Raw genomic sequence first — 10179 nt, forward strand, 5'->3', positions numbered from 1 at the left:
CTCTGGCCGTGTCCCAGCAGGGTCAGGGAGCGGGACCGTGTCTGTCCAGCCCGGTACGAGGGGCTGCTGGAGCGGCGAGCGCCGAGCCCCAGCCCTGCCGCTGCCTGCGAGGGAGCTGCCTCATGCAGAGGCGGCCGGGGCGAAACAGCTCAGGCAGCACAAATCGACTGTGACAGCCCCAGAAAGGCTGAGCCCGGGGGTGCGGAAAAATACAAGTTAGTTTCCTTTTCCTTACCATATGCTCCCCTTCAGCTGTGGGCGGCAGGATAATTACTGCCATCCACCATGCTGGTCTGGCTTGTCACACAGGCTGCCGCCTGCTCCGCGGCGAGGGCTGAGCCCGGCACCGCCTCCCCGGCGGCCCCACGTGTGTGACAAGCTGGGATTTGGCTTCCTCGGCCGCAGGTTTGGTTCTTCCCGGCACCAAGGACATCAGCTTGAAAGCGGCAGAGGTGGGGAGAGAGATGCAGCCCCTCTCCTCTCAGCTGTGTCACCTTGATGTTGACTTTGGTGTTAGCACCTCTTCTCCACCAGTGAACCCCAGCTGTGCTGTAGCCAGGTGAGGACACCTCTGTCCCTCTTCACAGGATGCTGCTGGGGTTGTCCTGTGCTAGATCCCATGCCTGGATGCCAGGAGACCTCCGGGGACAGCCACTGCTTGGGCAGATTAGAAGACAAACTCTGCGGGGCACCCCAAAGGTCAAGGAGGGGGCAGGCTGTGAGTTGGGGTTGGACCAGAACATCGCCAGAGGCTCTTCCAAGTCCCACGAATGCTGGGGCTCCGTGGGGATGCAGCTGGGGCCGTGCAAGGGGAACATCATGGGCCGAGGGATGTGCTGTCACCCTGGCATGGGCAGGGCACCGAACAGGGACCCTCCTCCAGGGCACCCTTCTGCCCAGCAGGAGCAGGCTGGGGCTGGCAGGGTCCAGCTCTGTGCCTGGACCACGAGGTCCATGGAAATGGGATGGAGCTCTGCTACAGCCCCTGGACAAGTAGCCATGGCTGTGTCCTCCAGGACCATGTAGAGCAGAAACCTTGAATTATGGCTGGCTACTGGCTCCCTCAGAAATGTCTCTGAGTCAGGGACAGATTTGTCTTGGTCATCACCCTCCCTGGGCATGCGTCAAAGTGGATCTTCATTTCCCACTTAATGCCTGGCTTGAACATAAACTGCTTCAATGTCCGCATTTGGGAAGAGAAGGATGAAGCTGTGGCTGCCCCTGGATCCCTGTAACTGTTCAAAGCAAGCTTGGACAGGGCTTGGAGCAGCCTGATCAAGTGGAAGATGTCCCTGCCCATGGCAGGGGGTGGAACGAGATGAGTTTTGGGGTCCTTTTCACACTGTTCTAAGATTCTTTGAGGGGCCTTGGCACACACTCAGCATCTTGCAAGACTTGTTTCTCACTATGGACACCGGGACCTGGATGGGGACATGGTGCCACAAATGAGCGTGGTCCTTCCAGACTGCTACAGCAGCCTTGGCCACCCACAGCCTGTGCTTCCCGTCGCTGCAGCAGCTCCTTCTGTGGCTCCTCTGGTGCACCACAGCCCCAGTCCTGAGCCCCATTCCATCGTGTCTTTGGACAGCACGTGTATTCAAGCTCCTGACCCCTGCCTCAGTTTCCCCATCTCATCCGATCCCTCTCTCTCACCGCAGCAGCATCCCAAAGGAGCTGGACAACTGCATCCGAAATACTGGGAGATGCAACAACTGAAAAAAACAATCCATGCTCTGGCAACTTCCCCGGGATCCTGTAGGAGGCTGCGGTGGAGAGCAGAATGGATCTGGCTCCTGGCTGAGCCGTCCTTTCCCGATGTCCCGAGGGCTCAGCTTTGCCGGGAATACACGCGGAAAGCAAAATTTAGGAGATCTGAGGTGCCGCGGGCTCTGCACCTCCTGGACAGGTAACACGGAAGATGAACTCTCCCACGCACCGAGCAGGGTTCTTGCTCCCCTTCCTCATCTGAGAAGGAAAAATCCTCACGCCCCATCTCCCCGCCCTGCCCCATCCCTGGGAGGTGCCCGTGCCCGGCCACCCCTGGCACTGCCCAGCCGGTTGAGTGAATCGCTGACTCTTTAAGCGGTTCTGCGGCAAAGGACCTTACCCGAGTGACCGCGCCGGGGCTGGGAGCTGATGCGATGTGACAGCCGCCCGCACACCTCCCGAGCGCGGCACCCGGTGCCGGGGCGGGGGCACCACCCGCCGGGCTGGGGGGCTCGGGGCCGAGGGGGGCTGGGGAATCCTTCGCCATCACCCGAGCGACCCCTGACGTCACTGGAAGGAGGTTTAATATCCGTCAATCGCACGGAAAATCGCATGTTTGGCCCCAGAGCCCTCCTCCCCACGCCCCCCCAGCCGCCTGTCCTATTTTGAAGGGCTCATTTTCCCGGCGCTAATGAAAGCGACAGCCGTGCAGGGCTGGTATTTGGGGTTATCAGTGAGAATATTAATGGTGCTGCTCGGCGTTAACTCTTTGAGAGGGCAGAGCTGGGCATCCACTGCCCCTGAGCCCGGCCACAGCAGAGCCCAGACTCCTCAGCACCACATCCGGGACTGGGGATGGGAGCCCCATTTCCATGAGGGTTTAATTGATGTAATAATTTTTGAGTCCCGAGGAGGGGATTAACCCAGCTGCCTCCTGCTGAAGAGGCTGAGGGAGCCGAGCTGGAGGCTGAAGGGATGGTGCTGGGTGCTGTTACCTGCAGCAGCAGGGAGGCTTGGGGCAGGAGGGGAGGATGGGGACACCAACGAACCTCCCCGGGGGAAAGGCAGGTGCCAGAGGTGACCTGTCAGAGCCAGGATGTGGGCAGGGATGAACTCACCTTGCACAGGAAGACTCTGGCAGTCTGAGTGTGTTCGTGTTTGGCTGGAGATGTTCATGGCCGACTGGAATGCAGAGCTCCCCATGAGGGCTTTACAAACAGCTGTGTGCAGATGTTAAAGAACAAACACATCTCAGAAAACATCCTATAATACTCATGGCACAGAGATGGGCCTTTCAGCAGGGCCCGTTGTGATAGGATGATGTTTGTGATAGGTGATGGTTTTAAACTGAAAGAGGGGAGATTCAGATAGGATATAAATAATTTTTTTACAGTGAGGGTGGGCAGGCCCTGGCACAGGGTGCCCAGAGAAGCTGTGGCTGCCCCTGGATCCCTGAAGTGTTCAAGGCCAGGTTGGAGGGGGATTGAAGGAGCCTGGTCTAGTAGAAGTTATCCTTACCCTTTGCAGGGAGGGGTGGAACTGGATGGGCTTTAAAAATCCTTTCCAACCCAAACCTTTGTGTGGTTCTGTGATCCATAGCCTCACCCCATTGGTCTGCCTTTGGTTTCAAGGTAACTCAGGTCACTGCCGTGCCAGTGGAGGTTCTGTGTGAAGTCCCCAAGCCACTGCCTCTCGGTGGCACCTCAAGGTGGCTTCTCCTTGTGGATCCTGTTGGGCACAAGCTCGTTGGAGTGGTGAGGAGGTGCTTGTGGTGGCACCCCTCAGTCACAGCCTGCAGAGGAATTCATGTGTCCATGAAGGGCATGAATGTGACTCCTTAGACTCCCTAAGGAGCCTCCTTAGACTTCCCAAGCACGTCCTTAGGAATCAGGGATCTCCTTGGGCTGGATCTCAGCAACAGATTATCAAAGAACCACAGAATATCCTTATCTGGGAGGGATCAACTCAGTACAAGGATCATTAAGTCCAACTCCTTGACTGTGGTTACGGTGAGAATTGGCACATCAGCCTGTCCTACACAGCAGAACCTGACATGGGGAAGGAACAGGGGAGTTGTGCTGTGTCCAAAGACACTGGGCAGCAGCTCCCTTGGAGATCCAGGGCTGCTGAAAACCGGAACAAAAACTGACTGATTTTATCCTAGCATCTACCCAAGCTTTGAGTACAACAGGATTCACTGGCAGATTTCTTGGAGAAAAACTAGGCAGGATACTGTGAACGCCACCAGGGCCACAGCAGTGACAGGTCCCACCGAGGAGAGACTGGTGTTTGCCAGGGGGAGAAAACTCACCTCCAGCCTCCAGTGAGGACATGAGGTCTCACAGCAGCCCCTGCACTCAGGAGCTGCTGGCTCGTCTCTGAAGCCCCCTCTAATTGGATGCATTTAAAGATGCCTCCTGAGCTGTCTGTGTCTCCAGCAGGACACACATCCCTAAAATGACACCAGCTAATTAAGGCCGTGGAAGCCCAAGGACTCTTCTGTGCCTTGTTTGTTATCCAGGAGCCTGAGGCAACGCTGAGGCCAGTAGGACCCTGACAGGCAGCTGGAGAAACCTGGTAATGACAGGGCCACCAAACCAGTCAGGGAGAAAGAGGCAGGAGAGCACAGAAATCAGCAGTGACAATTGCAACCGGCCACACTGACGGTGCTGAGACGCCTCCTGGGCCTTGGAGAGGTGGCATCAATGAACCAGAGAGCTCCTCACCCTCTTCCAAGCACCTCCAGGCCAAATGGGATGGAGGGTGGGGGTGGCAGTGGTAGGGCACTGGGGATGGAGTCTGCTGTTTGAAGGTCAAGAGACAAGTGTCTTAGCAGACTGTTCTCATGATTTCTGGGAAAACACAGCAGCACCCCCCTAGTTTGGCTGGAGAACTGTCTGACCGCCCAGCTGCCCAGAATGATAACTTGGAAACCCCTTCCTGCTGGCCTTCAGGAGCCAGAAACCAGGGCAGAAGGTTTAACATGCACAAGTGCAAGGCTGGACCTTGAGAGCTGTTCATGAGAGAACATCACCTGCCTCCCTTGCTTTCAGTATCTTCTCCTGCTGTTCTTCACCCTCTGCTTCTGCATTCTGTCACAAAACCCCTCCCGCAGCATCCTGGAGCCCATTTCCACCTCCCTCACCCTGCATTGTTCACAAAATACTGGACCTGGCTTCCCAGGGCACTGGTGAGTCCCCATTGCTGGAGGGATTAAAAAGCCGTGTAGATGTGGCACTTGGAGACAGTGCTGGGTTAATGGCAGTATTCAATGATCTCAGAGGGCTTTTCCAACCTAAATGATTCTGTGAGATCTCCTTTACAGAGTGTGTGTCCACTTCACTGCTCCCTTTTCTGTGACACTAGCACATCGGAGAGAAAAATAGATGATTCAGGTGTCTGCCATGGCTGCAGCACCTGAGCAGACTCCAGGAGTGCAGAGCCACTCCAGGAGTGCAGAACCACACCATGGTTAATGCTGAAGGGTCTGTTTGTCCCTCTGGCCATACTCTGGTGCCAGAGGAGCTGCTGAGGGAGTTCCAGATTTTATTTTGAACTATTCTGAAACAAAAACAGGGAGAAGTGTCTGGATAGGGCTCTCAGCCTTTCCAACAAGGTTTCCCCAGCAGCATCTCATGGTCAAGATAATCCCATACAATTCCATGATTTTTATGTTAGTCCTCCATCTTTTGGGCTTCTCAGGTCTCTGTTGTAGAGATGATGGATGTAAGGGTGGGTGAGACAGTGACCTACCTGCAACAAAGGTACCTGGTAAGCACTTTGGGGGACAAGACAAGATAGCTTCAGAGCAAGAGCAAAATTCATTTTACTGATTTAAGCCACCTGGATGGTGCTCACAGTGCCATGGTTTAGTTCTGGATGGTACTGAGAGGAGCAGGGAGCTGCACTTGATGATGGATGTTCCCTTCCAGCTGGAGATGCTCCACAGTTCTGTGTCTGAAGGTGGGAGGAGGTGCAGAGCTCTGGGTGTATCCAGCATTTTCCCTGTCTGTGGTCAGGGCAAGGAGCAGCCTCAAGCTTGGTATTGCTGTCAAGAACTGTTTCCAGTGAGGGTTGTCTGTCCCAGTATCTCTGGTGTGAATGATTATTTGTTTCCATGGAGGGACCACCAAATTCAGCACTGACCAGTAACAGAAATACCAACCTGAGTGGAGTGACCCTGAAATAAAGGAGACAAAAATGACCAAGGAACACCATAGGTCAGAACCAGCAGACAACTCTTTTGCCATGAAATCCATGCATTCTTTATAATTAAAAAAAATTTAAAATTCCATTTTGGCAGTTAATGGTGGTTTTTTTCCCCAGCAATAAGCAAGAGGGAGGAAATGGATGTGCTGAGCTGAAGAGGGGCCAGTGGTTGTCTCAGCTCTGCGTGTGAGAGCCATGTTCCCAGAGAGGCTCTGGGGAGCCTGCAGCTCTCCGAGGGACCACGTTACATTTCACCTTCCTTCTTCCAGTTACTTATGATTCTCTGAACATCCAAAGCCTGCAGTTTACATTATATGACAGAGCAAAAATGTCCTATGGGCAAGGGTCTAGGGAATCACACAAATAGCAATTTAATAATTTCATGCTGCCCGTATAAATCCTAAAGGCCTGGGGGCCTGGGGATGGGTTGTGAAGCTTTTCTCTTTTGGGGCAATTAGCTTCAATCCAGCCTTTCTAATGACTGAAGGTTCTTGCTCGCCTGAAGGGACTTCAGAGGCCTGAAGGAAAAGGGTCAGGATCTCTGTACACAGGTCTCCAGATCATCAGACCCACACATTGGGCTGTCATGGGCCAAGACAATGAGGTTTCACCCTTTATGATGGTAAAAAGATTCGTAATAAAGATGGAGCAGGTAGACAAAGGTGTGGAGAAGCCTAAGCTTTCCCCATTTCCATGGAAATTGTGTTCCCGAGTGAGATTGCACAGAAAGCTCCTGGCTCGCCTGCAGGGTCTCTACAAATAATTTTTGTCCAGTCTTGGCCAGACACAACCAGACTCCACAGCCACAGCAACAGTGATTCACCAAATACAGGAGCAGGTTCTGCTCTGAGCTGGTGCCCCCAGGGTGCTGAGCTTCCCTGGCCAGAGCCTGGGAGCTCAAGCCCCCTGGAGCCGGACCTTGTTGCTCCCCCGGATTTTGCTGAGGAAGGTGAGCAGCAGGTCCCAGTCTGCTGTTTTTTGTTCTCATGGACGTGACATTCATGGGATGTCATTTGAAGTCTGTATTTTATCCTATGCCAGTGATGGGTGAATGTTTGTCTGAGTAAAAACATGGTAAGGACTCCAGGATACTCAGAGAAGGTTTGGAATGTTTGGGGGGGGGGGCTGTCTGACATGGGTGTGACCTGGGAAACTGGTCAGGGAACTGGTCCCATGTGAAGCTGAGAGAAGACCCTTGGGAAAGGCAGCTGAAACCAGACCTTTAAGGTCTCTTCTAACCCAAACTCTTCTATGATTTTGTGAAGCTTTTACAGAGAAGATCTGAAATGGGAGAGAAGGACCTTCTTTCCCTTGTCCCAACATCTCCCAGAGCAGCAGCTCTTGCTCCTCATCACAAGTCCCAGCAGAAAAGACCAACCATTTTCTGAGGATCATTTCAAGTGGCAGTGCCAGGCACAGTACTCTTCCCTCAGAGAGCAGGAGTGAACATGTTCCTGTGGCAGTTACAGGACAATCCCACAGGACAATCCCACAGGACAATCCCACAGCCCATCACTCCCAGCTCCATGGCTGCACTTTTGCTGTGCAGGTTCCTGCAGGTATTTCTCCTGTGGCCTTTCCAGGGCCTGGGGATGCTGCAGGGATGCTCTGAACAGCCCAGCTCAGCTCCAGTTGCAGCAAACCAGCCCCAGATCTGTCTCGCAGCCTGCAGGGAGCCGTTCCCATCTGTTGCTGTCCCCAGATGCTGGCTGCCCTCCTCCGGGCAGGCACAGCACTGACACTGAGCTGAGGGCAAGAGGGAGGATCTCACCCCCCTGAGACGGGATTTTGGCTTCTCTTCCTTGCTGGGGTTGCTAGGAGGCTGAGCCGTGCCTTTAGCGAATTTGCTGAGCGGCATGCTTGGCTCCTTACAGCTGGAATCGTCTTTTCTTCTGGAGCCCTTGGCCCAGCAAAGCAGGTGGTTTGAATGAGAAGCGAGGAGGAACGATCTGACTGTGGGACACCGTGGGGGGCTCTGAGCCAGACTTGCATGGAGCCCAGTAAGTCTGGGCTGTCCCACCTGTCCAGGAGAGACCCAGACTTTGAGATCCTGTGGTTCGCACCAGGAGAGAAGCATCCATCCAAGCCAAGCTGCTGCCATCCCACCCTCCCAGGGACACAAACTCTGCCGGCTTTGCCTCACCTCCTCCTCAAAGCCGCCCTTGGCTTGTCTTATCCAACCGCAGAGGAGACATCGCTGCAGGAAAACACAAACCCGCGGCATTGTCCCCTGCCCCCAGGGGCCCTGTCCCAGCCCCACGCGTGACGAGGAGCCACGACCCTCCCTCACAGCCCTGTCTCCCCCGCCGCCGCCCCGGCTCCCCCCGTCCCCGTCAGCGCTGATGGGCCCTGACAGCGCTGCTCTTTTTCTCACGCCCCGCCGGGTGCTGCGAGCGGGGGGACCCGGCCCGGGGGAGGTGGCGTTGAGCGGAGCAGCTGTTCCCCATCACACCGGGGAGCGCTGCCCGCGCCGATGGACGCGGCTGCCGCAGCGCCCGCGCCTTGCCGGGAGCCGGGGACCTGCGGCGGGCTGGGATCGCCCCTCCACCGGGGAGCAGGGACACGGCAGGGATGGGTCTGGCTGCCAGGACCTGCAAGGATCGTTCTGGGGAGCAGGGATACGGCACGGATGGGTCTGGCTGCCAGGACCTGCGGTGTGCAGGTGCAGGAGCGGGCAGGTGTCCCCGCAGCACTCAGGGTCCATCCTCGCTGCGCTGATCCAGCGCACCGGTCCCACCTGTCTGCGATCCCTCATCCACGCCCTGCAAAACTCCCTTCCCTCTTCTTCATCTGCCGCCTCCAGAGCTGCATCCAGGCAGGCTGTACCTTTGCTTTGCTATTCCTGGCTCATCCAACCTACGGTCAGTTCTGGCCGGGAGCATTTTGCTGCTGAAGACCGAGGGTGCTCTGTGCTCCTCCACTTTTGCATCCAAGCCTACTGCTTTTCCCTGTGAAGAGCAGCCAGCTTTGCAAAGCTGCTGCTGGGTTCAGCCTGGATGCAGTAGCCCCTAAAATGTGTAGGGCACAAGCCTGGTGTCAGGAGCTACTCCAGCTCCTGCAGAAAAGAGGTAGAAGATGAAGGGTAGAGATCCCTTTCAATCCAGATCCTGAACACAAAAAAGGCAGAGCAGTGGGACCTGTGCGGGTCCTGCAGCCCGGTGTGGCAGCATGTCCATGCTGCTTTCCCGAGCTCAGGCTCGCTCCTCCTGGCCTTCCTTGGGCAGCAGAAGTTCCCATTCCTGGTGCTTGCAGGAGTTCTGCAGCCTCGCTGCACAGCTTATCCATTTTTAACGAGCACGCCTCATAAATACTTTGTAAAGCACCTTCTAGCCAAAGTGCTTTTTTTGATTATTTTTTTCTTCCCTGGCTGCTTGAAAGAGCTGCTCACCCTTCCATTTCTGTCTGGTCTGCGGCTCCTGCTGTTGTCTTGCACACACTTGCTCTGAAGTTACAAGGTTCTGCCTCCAACACCTGTGGTGGGTCACAGTGAAGGATCACAGTGCTGACCTTTGCTCCCTACACCCTTCCCAGCACCCTGCAGACACCCTGGTGCCTCCATCGACCCTACTGAGCACTGGGAGCAGCCCAGGTGGGCTCCTCCAGACCCTGACCCAGACCTTCCTCATGATTTCTGTCTCACAGAGCCTCCTTCTCTGCTGTCCACCTTGGGCTCTGTGCAGGACTAGAGAGCAGGACCTGCATTCTTCCTCCCTCGTGCCTCTCACATCTTCCCGGTTGCTTCCAGCTCTGCTATTTTTCCGTGAATTTCCATGTTAGGTTAAGAAGCAGGTGGGTGGTGGAGCAGGAGAAATGACAACCCAAACACAACCTGCCAGAGCTGGTCCCTGCCTGGGAGATGCTCCCCAGCCAGGGCCTGGCTTGTTCAACATGCAGCAGGTTATTTTTATCTTTCCTTCTTTTCTGCAGTCAATGTGCTGCATAGTATCAGACCAGCACTTGCAGGGCAGCTGGCCACAGAGCTGCTCTGTCACTGGCCAAGCTTCATCCTGTCCAAAAACATGTCAGAGCAGCTGAAGGAAGCCAGTTTGTGTCAAGTGACATGGACTTCTCTCCGATTCCTCATTATACAGCTCCAGCAACCCTTGACTTTGCCAGGTGCTGGTGTCCAGAAAGCAGCCCAGCAGCACCAGTTCATTCCTGCTCCCTGCTCCCAGCTCCTGCCTATCCTGGTCCCTCTCACAGTTTAAATGTGGTGCTGTGAGTGTAGCTTGCTGGACGAGGTTCCCCTGGTCATGCTGGCTG

This window comes from Sturnus vulgaris, chromosome 16 (assembly GCF_052056855.1).
Source record: "Sturnus vulgaris isolate bStuVul1 chromosome 16, bStuVul1.hap1, whole genome shotgun sequence".
Classification (NCBI taxonomy): Eukaryota; Metazoa; Chordata; class Aves; order Passeriformes; family Sturnidae; genus Sturnus; species Sturnus vulgaris.